This window comes from Macrobrachium nipponense, chromosome 1, assembly GCF_015104395.2.
Source record: "Macrobrachium nipponense isolate FS-2020 chromosome 1, ASM1510439v2, whole genome shotgun sequence".
Taxonomy (NCBI): Eukaryota; Metazoa; Arthropoda; class Malacostraca; order Decapoda; family Palaemonidae; genus Macrobrachium; species Macrobrachium nipponense.
In genome coordinates, this window is record NC_087200.1 from 34515344 (window position 1) to 34534042 (window position 18699).

At 36.9% G+C, this 18699-nt stretch overlaps 1 long non-coding RNA gene across 1 annotated transcript; it reads left to right on the forward strand.

Annotated features, from left to right (window-relative positions):
• Window positions 1-9121: 9121 nt before the first annotated feature.
• Window positions 9122-10329, forward strand: LOC135220127 (uncharacterized). The gene is made up of 3 exons (XR_010315583.1): window positions 9122-9253; window positions 9776-9927; window positions 10084-10329. It is a non-coding gene; the product is annotated as an uncharacterized LOC135220127 (long non-coding RNA).
• The last annotated feature ends 8370 nt before the right edge of the window (window positions 10330-18699 follow it).

Consider the following 18699-nt stretch of genomic DNA (forward strand, 5'->3'; position numbering starts at 1 on the left):
TTATTGTGACTTAAAAACAACACCCAGTTTAATTAATTCTCGAATAATCATTAAGTAAAATTAAATCAAGATTAATTCATCACAAAAGTCAAGAAAATTAATCAGTCTCTTTAAGTGAAATCCAAATTGTTAAGTTATAACTAAAATTTGAAAATTAATTCACAAGCGTTAAACAACAATAAAACTTAAAAAGAATTCTAAGTAAATGCAAATTAATCCACAAGCGTTGAACTCAATTAAATTAATTAATTAATCCAATGATTAATTAATGAAAACAATTTATTAAGTTAATCAGACTGTGAATGCAAATGTAAACACAGAAAATGTGGAAAATACCAAAATTACAAAAACTAAAAAAAAATGTATTAATCACACAGAACATATATAAAAACACACTTTTAAAAGAAAAATGTATAAATGTACAAAAATCACTTTAATAAGAAAAATGGATAAAAATCTCTTACCTTGGTAAACCCATTTTAAAAGGCCTTTTTCGAAAACGCCAATAAACACTTAGACACAAGGCGCCTGTAACACACTTTTACAACGTCTGTCCAGATTCCACAAATAAACACTAAGCAATATCAAATAAATCTAAGAAATACCAAATCTAAAATTTAGGAGTGACCAACCACTAAGCATAAAATCTTTACGTTAATGTGAAATCAAAATTCTTTTATACACACACACACACACACACACACACAAGAGAGAGGAGAGGAGCAGAGAGAGAGAGAGAGAGAGAGAGAGAGAGAGAGAGAGAGAGAGAGAGAAATAAGTTATCTCCTTACGGCACAGTTTCAAATCTGAGAATGACAAAATCTCTCTTGTAAGGTAACTCATAGTGGACCTCGTCTAAAATGCCTGTAACACAGAACAAAACGTTATAGATATATGCTTGGCGAAGAAGGCAGAATAAGTCATCGCCAAAACGAGTGCTAATATTCACAAAAACTGAGGTTGGATTCCTGGAGTGAGAATCAATCATTACAAGGACGTAGGAATTCACTGTTATGAAGAACTGGACAATAAACAGTCACAAAGACTGAAAATGACAGTCAAACAGACAAAAAAAAAGGCAGTCAAACAAACTGTAACAAGATGCATACTTATATACAAAATGCTAATTCATTTGTCACGAGAAAGTAAAATAACTGTCACACGGACTATAAAGTACAGACTGCACAGGAACCAGAATTCGTTTGTCACTAAGACGGTAAATGAATAGGCAACATGGTTGAAGCTCCAGCTCCTCTGAGATGTGGAATTGTACATCGCTATCACGAGGATGACAGGTTCTCGGTGGCGGGAAATACCCATATAACAAAACGTAAATTAATAAATTCAAATCCTTTCTTCCGTGATGGGTTTCTGATTTCGACGCTAGTCTAGTGGACTTGCTTAGACCCTCACCTACCAGCAAATAGTGACTAGCATCAATAAATTAGGCAAAAATGAAAAAAAAAAAAATTACCAGTCCCTGGAACAACGACGAATCTCCAGATTTGCAGAAAATGAATAAGAAATAACAATGATAATGAGCAAAGAGAATACTCAGGCACACGTCGTTTACCTTACAATACATAATGAATCTTCGGTTCTCAAAGAAAGACACTGCTCTGGGCTTAATTCGCCTACACCCTATTTGCATAACTATTTCCCAATGGAAAATAACCCTGACTCTTTTTAAGGATTAATTGGTGGGCAAGATAATCTCAATTATAATGAAGTGCAGACAAGAAATGATAATATAACAACAATGCAGTGCAGACAAAAAAGAAAAAGCCTCTTCCTTACTAATATAAGTTATCACAAAATTTACTGCAGACGTCAATTCGCATGGACTTCAATGGGGCTGTGACTATGAAAAAGGTATGATATGATGAGGTACATCCATGTACCTAAGGACAATAACAACAAAGGAATTTCCCTACGTTACCACACTACGTATACCATGCCACGTGGCTGGCTTTCACCTAGCAGATGATCTTTCTGCAAAGGGATAATGATAAACAATTCTTCCTGCCTCTTCCTATTTCTTCCTACGGGTTCTACCACGGGTAGCAGCGAAAGAGAGATTCAGGACTTAAAAAATCTTTTTTGCCTGCACCTAAGCTATTTGCAAAAATTTTGTTATGGATATGGAACCCATAACCACACAATGCACTGGCTAAGGGGAATCAGGCACTGATTCCCTTGGATTAATTGCGCTTCCTATCTGCCTGATACCTTACATGCGGTAGCGAATAAAAACTAAGGTGGTTAGTTACTTCTCTCTCTCACAACCTAAATTTTAGCATGCACACACCTAAGGTTGGTCCTACCTCTAACTGTAAAACGTTGTTTTACCCCTAACAATAGATACCTAGGATTACTGAAATCTTGCTTTCCTTTGTTTAGTTGGCTTCCTCTCCATGCACTTGTGGGAATTCTGATGCTTGCTTGATTTACAGATTCGTTTCTAATTGTGAAGTCAGTTCTAGCAATTTACACATTCTGGCAAGGTCGCCTCTGTTGAAATTTTGGACCTCAGTAGTTGCATAACAAGGGTTTAAAGTTACACCAGGTAATAAAACAGGCAGAAAGAGGTGCAGACTTCAAAAAAAAAAAAAAAAAACTAGGTACAAGACCGTTACAGATTAACAGAAAATACAAGGGAAACTCTAGGGCTTGATTTACAGGGAGTATATTTACAAAACAAATTACATGAATAACCTGAAAACCTCTGAGAGGTGTCATGGACTCGAGGGTCCGATACACCATGCAATTACAGAGGTGATTGTAGACAGTGATCTCGTGGTCTGGCATGATCAGGACACATGAATAAGGTTTGAGTATGTGTAGGTAATGGTTCCCAGAACACATGGAAGGAAATCCAGCTTCCCACCAAGACTCGGAGTATCTGCAACGAGCATTGGTTGTATAAACACAGGTGCAAACATTTGAAAATCTGCTGTCCTTGTGATAGAATATCTTACAGCCTAGAGATGGTTCATTCCACTTCTAGTGGAATCTAAATTGATATAATTCCAGTCCTCATTCCCAGGCACAGTACCTGCCCATCCCAGAGTCTAGATCTCATACCTTTGAAGGTTTTTGTGGGTCATTTTAGACCTCTCGGTCTGTGTGCCTGTGTGCATATACCCAGATTCACAGGCTAGGGGTACTAGTGTTTTACCCGAGAAAATGGCCAGCAACTCTGCACTGGAGGAGGTTAATGCCTTCACTGATGCCAGGAAAGTAATGGGACTGGAGGGCACAAAACTGATCAACTGAGTGAGCAATAAGATGAATGAAGCAGCCCAAGAGAAAAGAGAAGCTGCAGAAAGAGATGCCAAAGAGAAGAGAGATGCTACAGAGAGAGCATTCTAAGCAGCCAAAAGGAAAAAAGAAAGAGAAGCAGCCAAGGAAGAGAAGGCCGCAGAAACAGCACATCAACTGGCTTTGGTAACAGATTGCAGGCCTGGCAGCCTAGGACCCCCTCCCTCTGTACCCCCTTCTCCACTTTCTAACCTATGCAACATAGGGATCCTCATTGTTACCTTGGATGACAACAAGCTCAAAACCTGACTCGATCATGTTGAGCAGGTGTTCAGGAATTTTAACCTTGCCCCTTGGAAAGTAGCTCTACTCCTTGGCAAACATTTAGTGGGCCAGAGCCATACCACATTCCAGGCCCTCCCTCTCAATGATCAAAAGGACCTTGTCCTCGTCCAAGAGGCAATCCTTAGGGCTTAAGAACTTACCCCAGACTGGAGGCAGAAATGGAGAAGCATCCCCAAGGAGGCTAACCAATCCTGGACAGAGTGGTGGCAAATAGGACACCAGCACTCCAGAGGCAAACAAACGCCTATGCCTCCAACACAACATCCGCCAAGGAGATCTTGGAACTCCTCCATTTTGAGGACTTCCTGTCTTATGCTCCTCCTGAGCTTGCCTCCTATCTGGTTGATAAAGTTCACAAAACCATTGCAGAATGCTGTAAAAGGGTGGATGCCTACGGCACCCACCATCCACTGTAGAATTCACTGAAAAAGAAGATTAACCCACTTTCCCTCTCCCTCCTGTTGGCACCTCTCAGCCTACCCAGCACCCAAATAATCCTCCACAGAACCTCGTGTGTGGTCATTCCAATAATCAAGGGCACTCTGTGGAGCAGTACCACTCTAAGGCAGGTCCTCTGCAGCAATCTTCTACAAATCGAAACAACCAGCCAAAGCATGATTTCAGCAAGAGTTTCTGTGACTCATGCAAAGTGCACGGGCACACCTATTCCTGGAATTATTGCCCCAAGAAAGCTGCTACTCCTGCTATTGTGATGGCAGTACAAATCTATCAGCTCTCAGGCCCCCAGCTCAGGGCCCATTATTTGTTGCACCTCCCAGTGTTTGCTATCCCACCCACCATGTCTGACCATTCAATGACTCTGGTGCGCAGATATCCATAATTTGGAAGGACAAAATACTTCATGGAACTCAAGTTGAGAGCATAATTTAATCACTATTTAGAGCCTCAACTATGTTAAAATGTTCTTGCCTACTGTCCGATTGAGTCACACAACCTCACCATTCTATAATATGTACTTTGGTGGTAGGTACCTATATTCCAAGAGCTTATGAAGTCTTGTTAGGATGGGATTTTACGTCTCCTCCTGTCTTAGTACAGTCTCAGGGAACCAGCCCTTACCTAGCTCCAAAACGATTCTACGGTCCCCTAAGACCTGTTCCTGCACAGCCAGTGCCACTTGAAGGTATCGAACAGTGCCATGCTCCATCCCTCATGGACACTGAGTCAAGTTCGAATCCTCTCACTACACCAGGAATGTCCTCAGTGCCATGGCAAAGGCAAGAATTGAATATCCATCAAAGAACTCCCTGTCCAGTCTACTCCTCCTCCATCGTTGGCTCGACTTCGCTACCAACACCGGAACCCGAGGGAGAGCCAATTCCAAAAGGAATTCCCCAGGACACTCCTCACTGTAGCAGAAGCTCTATCAACAGCGTGCCCTCACAAACCACTCCAGAACCAGTCACTCCTAACTGGGAACCAGTAACATCAGTGATCACCTCCTCCTCTTCCTCTTCGCCAGCAGCTGACAAGTCCAGGCGCAAGGACTCTCTGATCCCTAGTAGGCCAAAGAACCCAAGGAACTGACACAAGTACCATTAGGAATGGGTATGAATGCCATTGCTCTGACTATCGCAGACGAAACTACTCTTAGCATATTCCACAGACCTGGGATTCATGTCCTCCCATGGCATCGTCAAACTGACCTCGGAGAGGTCGAAGGAAGGAATGTAGAGAGCTACAAGGATTTCAGCAAGCTTGGGGAAGTCAATAATGCCACATTCTTTTAGAGATTGCTGGTCCCTCTTCATCTAGAGGAGAGTGCCAGATTCTCTTACTTCTACTTCTTCCTTATCCTTTTTGCAACTGTTTCTATTTGTACTTTTCATATCTTCTTTAATTTCCTCCCCTCTTCATCTTCACCGTTAGGCACCCCTTTCTGCTGTATGCTCTGCATAGCCAGAGCCCCCATTTGCCAGCAATTCTGTCCATAAATGTAGGCCTTCTTTAAGAACTACTAAACCATATGAGGTCGGAGGATATGCCCCTTAAAGCTTATCATAATGATTGCCATTCTCCAGGCACCATAACGTATTAAGAAGATAAACATTTATAGCCAGCAAGAATGCTATATATATATATATATATATATATATATATATATATATATATATATATATATATATATATATATATATACTATATAGCTTAGCCTACTAAGGCGAGATTGTTAAAAGCATGGCTCCCAGCGAATATTGTTCATTTTGATTTACTTGTTGATTGAACACTTCTTCCCTAGCCTCTGTATATTGTGTAATTTTGTATTCTCTAAGGAAAATTATACATTTCCTTAGTTCTGTCCTTTTGCCCTTTGATATTACCAATCTCTCAAGAGAAAATTACATAATGCCCACAAACTTCAATAATTAAGTTAAGTATATCTTAGTTTAACCAGACCACTGAGCTGATTAACAGCTCTCCTAGGGCTGGCCCGAAGGATTAGATATTTTTACGTGGGTAGGAACCTATTGTTCACCTAGCAACAACCGGACCTTCGGTTTATTGTGGGATCCGAACCAAACTATATCGAGAAATGAATTTCTATCACCAGAAATAAATTCCTCTGATTCCGCGTTGTCAGAGCAGGGAATCGAACTTCGGACCACCGGATTGGCAGCCGAGCTCGAAAACCACTCGTCCAGCGTGGAACTACTTCAATAATCACCCAAGGCGATAATTCATAATTGAGTAACGCTAATGTCATAGGGTTAATTGCCTTATGAAAATCGCAGGGGTCCCTAACAACCCCATGAAATGGACAGCAGTTACGCATGACAGAATTAAGATCACTATTAACAACTCTATGTTAAGGTTAGAAAAAGGTTGATGTTTAGTGACACTGAATTACTTAATGATTAATCAATCAGTTACTTTATTTAGTCAGTATCTCGGGTAGTTCTATTCTCAGTATGTCACATTTTATCATTTAGTTCATTTCTGAGTCGGTATTATTTCCAGTAGTAGAGTCAAACCCATAATTATTAGTTCTCTCACCAGTAGAGTAACTTGTGACTTGATTTGTTTCTGAATATTGATTTAAAGAATTTTTTTTCTCTCAAGAGAAGTTCTTAGTTGTTTATTTAATCAAGTCACAATGCCTTGTTCTTTTCAAACATTTGGAAAATTGATAAGGAGAATCTCTGCGAGCAGAGTGAAAAATCATGTTAATCTTTTGGCATTTAACAACTGCAGGGTTTCATTAGTTTCAGATCACGTCATTAGATCTCTCAAAGATGTGGAAGCGAGTTAATTCTCATTGTAAGTGGCTTTGTTTTTGCCATTCCAACATGTCTAGGGTTTGAATGACTCTAAAATTGGGGAGGTATTAGGTATTTAAGCCTCTCCCTATTAGAATGAACTATTTATATAAAATCAAAGGTACTGACTCACCCCTCCACAAGTCTGTGAGACATGTATGAAATCCTATTCGTAAGAATCTGTCAACTGCCGCTCTCCCTCTTTCCAGGTACCTATAGCTCAGCTGAGAGAACTGTGGATCTAGCTGTTAGTTGACTATGGGAGTTCGTAGCTAGGTACAAAAATGCATGGTGAAACAACACCATCACAAATAGTCCCATAACAATGGAGAGTTATCTGTTGTTATTTCTTCTACATTGAAAAGGGAGCATAAGAGATTGGTTGCTACACGCTACATTGAAAAAGGAGCAAAAGAGATTGGTAGCTACACGCAAGTAAATCAGATAGAGTCACTAAACTATCCAATATCTCTTACCTCTGCACGGTAAGACTCTACCGAGAGCTCTCCGTTGCAGAGAAGTATAAAGAAATGTTATCTTTATCGTGAAAATGATTCATTGTGACTGCAGCATTACCTCAACAATGAGGAGACTGTCTCCACCTCGACACCTCGGACAAACCCGCTGTGAGAACAGAAAGGAGTCAAGAAATAACAGATGAGAGAGAGAGGATTCCCTTCGAACAAAGCAAGGATAAGGCAGAGGTTTCTGGTTTAATCTAATTAGAAAATCATTTCATCCCAGACAGAATGGCATATGAATAACGATTAAAATCCTCGGTATAAGAATGAACAAGTAAAAAATGCGTCGAAGAAACTTCGGCGCAATTGAGTTTTCTGTACAGCATATTAATGCTGTATGAGTCGCACCCCTAAAACTTTGAGCCACGGAATGTTGGTGGCCTGTCCTATAGCATTTCCACATATATGTTCATGGCAAACTTTAACCTTAAATAACATAAAAATTACTAAAGCTAGAAGGCTGCAAATTGCAATTTAGTATGTTGGATGATTGGAGGGTGGATGATCAACATATGGAGCCCTCTACCCTCAGTAGTTTTCAAGATCTCAGGGCAGACAGAACAAGTGAGGACTGACAGACAAAGACATCTCAATACTTTTCTTTTACCGAAGACTAACAATTCAAAACGACCAACTACTTTGCATTGAAACATCCCGGCCCGATGTATTCTTTACAATAAGGATCAAAACCCAGTAAATGAGCTGCAAGTAAGGTACCCACAAAGGGTTTCTTTGTTTGGTGTATGAAGCTCTAACAGAGCACCTGCTGAGCCTCTTTCCTTGTCTGAAATTTCGGGATCCAGGGAAGCAATTCTAAATCTCAAATCGTTTCAGAATTGAGACTTTGAAATTATTTTCAACTTCAAATACAAGAAGCGATTTTCCAACAAACCATAATAGAAAAACATCCACACACGCAATCACAAATGATGAATCATAAATTCATATCTTCATTCCTGAATTATTTTACTTAATAATAAAAAGAGGCTTGATATTATTAGATGAATTTTCAATATCTTAACTTGCAATCACTTTAATAAACTGGGGATTCGCTTTCTCTCTCTCCTGTAAACTTCAAACAGTTTAAGATTCTGAAAACTGTAATTAATCTTCAATATCTTAACACCATCTTTAACCTTTATCTTTCAAAACAGATTTTTCAGGCCACACATTATTTTGTCATCATCAGTATATGACTGAATGACTTGCCTTCTATGACAAACCTAATACTGGAAATGACCTCCTTCTGATTATTTACCTGTTAATTATCTCTACTGCTTCAATTTGCTAAAAATGTACCATAATGAGGCCAAAAAATGTAAGAGATTGGAAAATTCAAGAATTAAACCTGGCAATCATTGGACAGTCAGTTCGACTTACTACTAAGTCAACGTGATCTGAGAAAAAAAAAAAACGTTCAAATACGACTGCTATAGTAGGAAAGTTCTCGGGAAATCTGGGTATTTTTTTTTTCGTTGGATAGGTCTAAAACAAAACAGAAAAAGTCCCATAACGCTTTCGGTAGCATCAAGCGGTGAATCCCCCAATAGATGCCATTAACTATTTAGAATTTAAGTAATTCTAAATTATACTCAACAGTACAAGTAATACGTCTTATCATTTCAAAGGATGTATTACACTTATATCGACTAATCAAACTACGAAGCTTGCACAATATATTTTCTCTGTATCTTTCTGTTTCAAAAAGCGTAACAGGTAACTGGCAGCTGATGCTTTCTGAATATATATTGGCTATGGTCTCCGTTCCTCGACACACAACGCTACAGAAGCGAAGAAGCAGCCAGAAGTCAATTCGCAGCAGTAATCATGTTCGCAAGCAAAACTATTGTAAGTATCGTCATATATTATTTATTTTATTATTACATGGCTGTCAGTCTTGCCCGCAGGAAGATCTGTCACCAAATTTAGTTACAAAACAACAATTCTCTATTACATTTTTTAAAAAAATGCTTAATTATTTTATTTATAACCTCCATTTAGTATATCTGCACTTTCACTTAATTTGATTGCCATAAAATGGAAACTTTTACCTCTGTATATATTTTAAGCAAAAAAATTAGAATGATCAAATGCGTCCCTCATTATTTTTCATTCTCATAATAGTGTTTGAAAATCTATTTCATTATGAATCTACAGTCACTTGAGACATGAAATAGAGGAATTGTGTCACTTAATGCCTAAATGTAAACTCAGTCTGTAAGCTGCCCGGCAACTGTTTTAAATGATGAAGTCCTTCAGTTTGATAGAATTTCAGAACATTCTAGTATATTATCATATTCTACTTTTACCATATAATCTTCAATGAAAGGAAGAGCTGAGCATAAATACAAAATGTTTCTCTCTCAAAAGGTCCTCGTTGTTGCCATGCTGGCCCTAGTATACGTGGCCGCTGCTTATCCCAGTTTCGGATACGGGTCATACGGCCATGGATACGGACACGGCCACCATTCATCTTACGGACACGGACACGGTTCTTATGGATACGGACATTCTGGATATGGGTAAATGAAAGAAGTTCCTTTCTCTCTTTTATTTGTTTATTTGTCTTTTAGGCACATTATCATTTCAAATTATTTATGAATGGAAAGTTTCATTTTTATCATCATTGAATAATTTCAAATAAGTTCTAATCCTTTGACAAATATGTCTATTTCCAGGCCAGTCTACAACCAGTACTCATCCCACCACCAGGGACACTATCACGGATAGACTGAATCGATCTCCTGCTGGGATGGTGCCTAATTTCTGAACCACATTTCCACCTGCTTTCCTTCTCATTTCCACTTCAGAGAAATGAGGAAAATCGGGATATGAAATGATGAAGATTATTTGCTCTTTGTAAATTAAACTTCATTTCATAATCTATATAGAAAAAATATGTTTATTTATATTGCGGATTTGTAATAAACATTGACTTTGTAATCCTTTGCTTTTCATAGATCCTTTTCTTAGTTACATTATGATGTTAGAGACAGAGTTTATGTGGCTCCCTTTTCTTTTAATTGTCGATTTATTTTTTCTGAACATCATTTACAAATATGTTTTCATGTTAACAAGATATTTATGTTTTTATTGCCTAAAGAGAAAGAGGGCGAGAGTGAGTTCCTGAGGCTGTTATATATATCAATATCGACCTTAAAGAGAGCATCATATAACTTCCGTTAATGAGACCGAAGATGTATACAAATGTATTTTGCTATTTGTTTAATCAAAGTTTATTTGAATTCTATTTTATTTATAGCATTAAAACATAAAACACCCTTTTTTCAGTGTGTACAGTTCATAAAGTTAATTTCAAATAATAAAAACTACGTCAAACTCAACACTGTCAATCTATTCAAACATTAATTGATGCCGTTGGGCAATCCAGACCTTCTCTCTATAACAGCATTTCGAACCCTCTGTACCCATGACCTCTGCCAATAACTCAAGGCATACACATGCAAACACACACACACACACACAAAGGAAGGCAACAGTTTGTGTATATATGGTATGTTGTATATAAGGATATATGTATATATATATATATATATATACTATATAATATATATATATACATATGTAAATATATATGTATATCTATATATATATATTATATAATATATATATATATATATAGATATATATATACATGCAATATTATCGCCTTCAATGATCTGTTATAGGTTTACAAGTAAATCAATAGCTTCTAAGCCCACCTGTGGCCAGGCATCTTTAATGACACACAAGGAATACCATAATTGTGAAGGCAGTATCACTTTTGAATAGTTTTGTTTAACATATACATAGTATAGATATATTATATATATACATATATAAATATATAAACACACACACACACACACACACACACACACTCATATATATATATATATATATATATATATATATATATATATATATATATATATATATAAATGTGTGCATGCGAGCAGTTTGAGTTATTAGTGAAAGTTCATGTGAACAGAGGGGTCAGAATGTGTTATGGAGGTAAGCTCTAACTTGCCTGAGAGCATCACTTAATTTGTTTGTATATATTGCTAAATACTTCCAAGCAATCATCCGCCCAAAGCTTCATTAAATAAGAAAATGACGTTTTCACTTATTACTGACAGACAAAAGGTGGCCTTGAACCTTGGCCCCTTCCTGAATTCTTTAATTGCTCAATCTCTCTCTCTCTCTGTTTAAACATGTGACTTTTTGAAAGCATCTCTTTCACACACACCCAAGTGGGCCGTGGGGAAGAGATAGCAAAACCACAAGTGCGCACTTTGACATAGAAAATGGGATGAAAATTAGGAGTGAGACAAGGTAGACCGCTGGGACAAACAGAGAGACAATTTTGGAACAAAGGGGAAAACATCTTCTCTCCAACAGCCTTCTTCCCTCCAGCCTTTTCCGCCATTACTTCGTACTGCATGGTCAAATCCCAAATATAATTTTACCGTGTGCCCTACCTCATCTACGCCTCCATCAAAACCTACTTCCGACGCCAAACCATCTCAACGACCAGTTAATGTGTTCTGTACAGATGTTCTTAATCAGTCACGCGAATTTCTTATTTATTTGCTCAACTTTCGACTCTGTTTCAAATAGGCAAGTGATCATTATCAGCCTCACTTTTGCCAGTGTAGTGTATCGTTTAATAAGTGCTTTTATTGAGTTTAAGACGTATGTTAAGGCAATTCTTGACACCCTCTGTGCGCTACCTTGACGTTGCTTGCTATTTATGTACCTTTTCTGGCCTTAATTAGTAATCCTCTTTGTTACAGAGGGACCTTTAGCTGTGGAATTCTCTCGCCTTGATTGCGGCTGCCTTCCCCATATCCTGGTACTGATTATTACCCAGGATCTGCTTCGTCTTAGGATTCAGTTTTACCTTCTGATCACGTTAATGTAAATACATGTAATTTTAAAGATATCCTGACTTGTTTAACTACAATTCCTTAAAGTAAATGCCTTCAGCTCATGTAACAAATCCCCGTTTCTTCTTTTTTTACAATTTCTTGCTCCAATAACAGTCAGATCGCAGAATTTCATATGGTAAGTAAATAACTGTGTTGTCTAAACCCAGAAATTAGCATCCTCCCAGAGCAGAATCGTAAAAATATATTTTATTATAATTATTCCCCCACATCACTATTGAATAAAACCAAAGCTGAGGAAGTACCTCACCTACTAATGTATTCACCAACACTCTTTCTTGCTAATGGAATTTGAAATTCTCCTCTGTCTTGGCGACTGCCTGTCTTTTCTGCCTTTCCTCCCAGTACCTGCAGCCATCTTGAAGAAAATGCAGATTATGGGTTGAGGCAGACAACTGCATGCTTGAGGTCAAACTGGAAATGATAAAAATAGGTGAAGAGACGCACCAAGACTGAGTACCTCATCAGCCTTTGCTCCTGTTTCCATGCTGGTTGCGCAGCCATTATTAAACTCATCCATAGTGCATAGCTCGGATTCATCCCGCTAGAAAAGAAGTAGATTCCAAATTACAGGGAAAAGGTCATTTTTAGATGTCATCATCTTCCCAATCCCTTCTCACCCCCCTTTCTATAGGGCTAAACTTGGACTTGAAGGACATCAGAAGTATCACTATTCATCTAAGCAACCTTGAAAACTGTAAATTAGACAGTAATATCTGTTATTTTCAGTTATATTTGCATATCATCTCCTTCCTACCCCTTCTTACCCCCTTTTCTATCAGGAATAAACTTGGTTTTAAGGTCATCGGAAGTGGTACTTTTCATCTCATCAACCTCAAAAACTATAGATTACACATTTAATATCTGTCATTTCCAGTTTTTTGACTTGTCACCCCCTTCCCACCCCTTTTCATCCCTCCTCCCTATTGGGGCTGAACTTGGACTCGAAGAGCATCAGGAATGTCACTATTCATCTCAGTGAAATTAAAAACTATCAAGTAGATACTAACATCTGTCGTTTTAAATTATTTCTATTTTCACCCCTCTCCCACCTCCCTCATTACACTAACCATTTTTGGTGCCAGTGATGTCCTACCCAACAAGATTCATTCCCCATTGCTAAGTTATATGTATACCACATTCGGTTGAAAATGCTCACAGCATGTATAATTGTGAGTGGTACAAACAAGCTCACACAGACATACTACATCCAATTATATATATATATATATATATATATATATATATATATATATATATATATATTATGTATATATGTATATATATATATATATATATATATAATATATATATATATATATATATATATATGAACCAACATGGTTCTCCAGGTTCTTAAGAAACAAAAGAAAAGGAAAAGGGACTGGATTAAATGGCAGCAGCTGAAACAAACCACGGAGGAAGGAGAGTAACAACAAAAACACAAAAATAACCTTAAAACTAACTTATTACAGTAAGAAATTTACATAATATGTACAAGTGAGCCAAAGTTTAGAGACAGAAGTAAATCATCATTACTAATAATCGAATGAACTGTCCTTCAAATAAAGTTATGTAGCTGAACAGTTACTTTACCAAAATTAATCACATGAAAAATAACTTACTGAAATCAGAATCAAGAATTTACACAATCCAAAAAACAGCTACATTACAAAAAGTCAGGCAGCATAAACATTAACAATATGAAACCACTGCTACATCACAAACAATCATTAAGCAGCAAAATATACAAATGAACAATACTCAGGCAGCATTAATAATTACACCAAATGATTAACAGGCAGTATACAAATACAACAAAAATCGCAGCACAAAACACAATGTAAAACGGTATAACAAATAACTCCGGGCAGCAAAAATACATCACACAGAAAGACCATCTCCATAGAGATACCGAGACAGACACAGCTGTCAAGCAAAACTAGACTGGCCAATGGGGCCATGCTCAAAATACAGTTTTTCCTCAGACGACGACAACAACGCCATGATAGACAATGTCCCTGCACTGGATATCACCCTCCAGACGACGAAAATACAAGCTTCAGTATACTGGCTGGCCCTCAGGTAAGCATACCCGAGGCTCTGCTGCTGAGACCCTGACTGCCGCTAACAAAGCGAACACGACCAAAGTCACCTCAAGACACAAAAACAAACACCACTGGGCAAGAAGAGCGCCACGACTAGGGAACAATCACGAACGATTGTCTAATTCGCTCTACCTCGGAATTGATATATTTTCATATATATAAACAGAAGGGGAATTTTTTAGTTGATATTAATTTCGTCCCCTCAAGAGATCGAACCACCGCCCAGTGGACAGGGACGAAATTAACGTCGTGTCTGCTGAACGGTGGTTCGATCCCATGAGGGAAAAATTATTATCAACTACAAAATTCCTATATGAAAATATATTAATTCTGAGGTAGAGCGAATATGAATAATTTGCACATCACCGTGATTTATATGAATTATTCGAGCTACAAATGTCCTTTAATATTATTACATCACCGTGATTTATATGAATTATTCGAGCTACAAATGTCCATTAATATCTAATTCGCTCTAAATCAATTGATATATTTTCATATATGTAAACTGAAGGGGAATTTTGTAGTTGATAATAATTTCGTCCCCTCATGGGATCGAACCACTGTCCAGCAGACATGACATTGATTTCGTCCCTGTCCGCTGGGCGGTGGTTTGATCCCTTGAGGGGACGAAATTATTATCAACTAAAAAATTCCCTTTCTGTTTACATATATATATATATATATATATATATATATATATATATATATATATATATATACACTGTATATGGATGTATGCAAGTATGTTTGTGTGTTTAAATATATATATATATATATATATATATATATATATATATATATGTATATGTATATACTGTATATAGATGTATGCAAGTATGTTTGTGTGTGTTTCTGTGTTCGTGCCACACACACACTTTTACATGCATTGAGCAATTTCAACCAGATTTGGTATGCATATAACTTAGCATTGGGAAAAGACTGCTGTCGGTGTAAAATATCACTGGCGCGAAAGGAAAGGAGGCTTGGAAAGGGGTAAAAAAAAAAAAAACTGAAAACGATAGATGTTAGTGTCTAACCCACAGTTTTGAAGGTCGCTGACATGAATAGTGATATTCCTGATGCCATTTAAGTCCAAGTTCAGTCCCGATAGGACGGGGGATTAGAAGGGCTGGGAAGGGGTTAATGTAAAATTGACCAAAAATTACAAATATTAGTGTCTAATCCATAGATTTTGAGGCCGCTGAGATGAATAGTGATGCTCCCGATGCCTTTTAAAAAATTCTATGTTCAGCCCCGAAAGGAAGTGTAAAAAAAAACTGAAAATGACAGATATTAAATGTGTAATCCATAGTTTTTGAGGTCACTGAGATGAACAGTGACACTTCCGATGCCCTTTAAGTCCAAATTTATCTCCAATAGAAAAGGGGGCAAGAAGGGGGTGGGAAGGTTGTGACATCTAAAAATAACCAAAAACTACAGACACTAGTGTCTAATCCATGACTTTGGAGGTTGCAGATATGAACAGTGACACTCCTGATACCATTTGAGTCCAAGTTCAGCTCCAATAGGAAGGGGGGCGAGAAAGGGTAAAAATAAAACATTAAAAATTATGTACATGTCTCTAGTTTCTGAAATTGCTGGGATGAAAAGTTGTGTAACTGAAGCAACTATCTTAACAGAAAAGCAAGAGAGAGAGAGAGAGAGAGAGAGAGAGAGAGATAGAGAGAGAGATGCGAGAGGAGAAAGGAGAGAGAGAGAGAGAGAGAGAGAGAGAGAGAGAGAGAGAGAGAGAGAGAATTTCCTGGGTAGTGCCGGGTTGGTCAGCTGGTGTGTGTAAATATATACTATATATATATATATATATATATATATCTATTATATATATTATATACCTATATATATATATATATATATATATATATATCATATTATATATTATATAATTATATATATATTATGAATATATATAGATATATAATATATATGAAATATATATATATATATATATATCTATATATATATAGCTATATATAATATATATTTGATATACACAAAACTATTGTGTTCATGGGTCTGTTAGAAAGGTTTAAAAGGAATGCTAACATAAACAATATCTTTTAAGCCTACTTTCTGCAAGGCTTCTTTAGTTACAAGCAAGAAATAACATAAGAAAGAAGGTATTACCACTTGTGTTTAACAAACTACATTTTGTTCAATGTTCAGCTACTTGGGTCTTTCTGGAAGCATTGTTTAGTGAAGGTTTCAAAAACGTGGTGGTGGCCTGTACTATAGTGCTGCCAAATGCACGATCATGGCCAACTTTAACCTTAAATAAATGAAACATTACTGAAGCTAGAAGGCTGCGATTTGGTATGTTTGATGATTGGAGGGTGTAAGAACAACATACCAATTTGCAGCCCTCCAGCCTCAGTAGTTTTTAATCTGAGGACGGACAGATACTCAATAGTTGTCTTTTCAAAAGTATTCACTGTTTTGTTTTCAGACATCCTGGATCATCCTTTTCTTACAATATGGATAAAAACATATTAAAATTGCTGTAGGTAAGGTACCCATAAAGGGTCTCTTTGTATGGCGTATGAAGCTCTAACACAGAGAGGCAATTCTAAGTCTCAAGTCAGTTCAGAATTGAGATTTTCAAATTATTGATGGATTTGAAACATGAAATCTTATTTAAAAGTTCAATTTTTGTAAGTTTAATTTTCAACTTCATATACAAGAAGTGATTTTACTACAAACCATAATAGGCAAACACATATACACACACAATCACAATTAATTAATCCTAAATTCATGTCAACACTTATGAATTATTTTACTTATTAATAAGAGGCTTGATATTATCAGATGAATTTTCGATATTTTAACTTGCAATCACTTTAATGAACAGGTGATTGGCCTTCTCTCCTGCAAATAATACTTCAAACGTTTTCAGATTCTGAAAACTGTAATTAATCTTCAATATCTTAACACCATCTCTAACCTTTATCTTTCAAAATAGATTTTTCAGGCCACACTATTTTGCCATCATCAATTTATGACTGAATAACTCGCCTTCTATGACAAACCTAATACTGGAAATGACATCCTTTGGATTATTAACCTGTTAATTATCTCTGCTGCTTGTATTTGCTAAAAATATATCATAATGAGGCCTAAAAATGTAAAAGAATGGAAAATTTAAGAATTAAATCTGGCTATCAGTAGAGAGTCAGTTCGTTACTCCCGAGTCAACGTGATCTGAGAAAAAAATAATCGTTCAGATACGATTGCTGTAGTAGGAGAGTTCCCGGGAAATCTTGGTATTTTTTTTTCGTTGGATAGGCCTAAAACAAAACAGAAAGAGTCCCATAACGCTTTCGGTAGCATCAAGCGGTGAATCCCCTAATAGATGCCATTAACTATTTAGAATTTAAGTAATTCTAAATTATATACTCAACAGTACAAGTAATACGTCTTATCATTTCAAAGGATGTATTACACTTATATCGACTAATCAAACTACATAGATTGCACATTATGTTTTCTCTGTGTCTTTCTGTTTTAAAAAGCGTAACAGGTAACTGGCAGCTGATGCTTTCTGATATATATTGGCTATGGTCTACAGAAGCGAAGAAGCAGCCAGACGTCAATTCGCAGCAGTAATCATGTTCGCAAGCAAAACTATTGTAAGTATCATCATCTATTATTTATTTTACTGCATGGCTGTCAGTCTTGCCAGCAAGAAGAGCTGTCACCAAATTTAGTTAAAAAAACAGTACTCTTTTACATTTAAAAAATTATTAATTATTTAGTTAACCTCCATTTAGTTTATCTGCACTTTCACTTAATTCTATTACCACAAAATCCAAACTCTTTTATGCATGCATATTTTTTGCAATAAAATTAATAATCAAATGATCCCTTAATTGCTTTTTCATACTCATCATAGTGTTTGAAAATCTATTTCATTATCAATCTCCAGTCACTTGAGACATGAAATAGAGGAATTGTGTCACTTAATGCCTAAATGTAAACTCAGTCTGTAAGCTGCCCGGCAACTGTTTCAAATGAAAAAGCTCTTCAGTTTGGTAGACTTTCAGAACATTCTAGTATATTATCATATTCTACTTTTACCGAAAAACCTTCAATGAAAGGAAGAGCTGAACACTAATAGAAAATGTTTTCTCTCAAAGGGTTCCTCGTTGTTGCCATGCTGGCCTAGTATACGTGGCTGCTGCTTATCCCAGTTTCGGATACGGGTCATACGGCCACC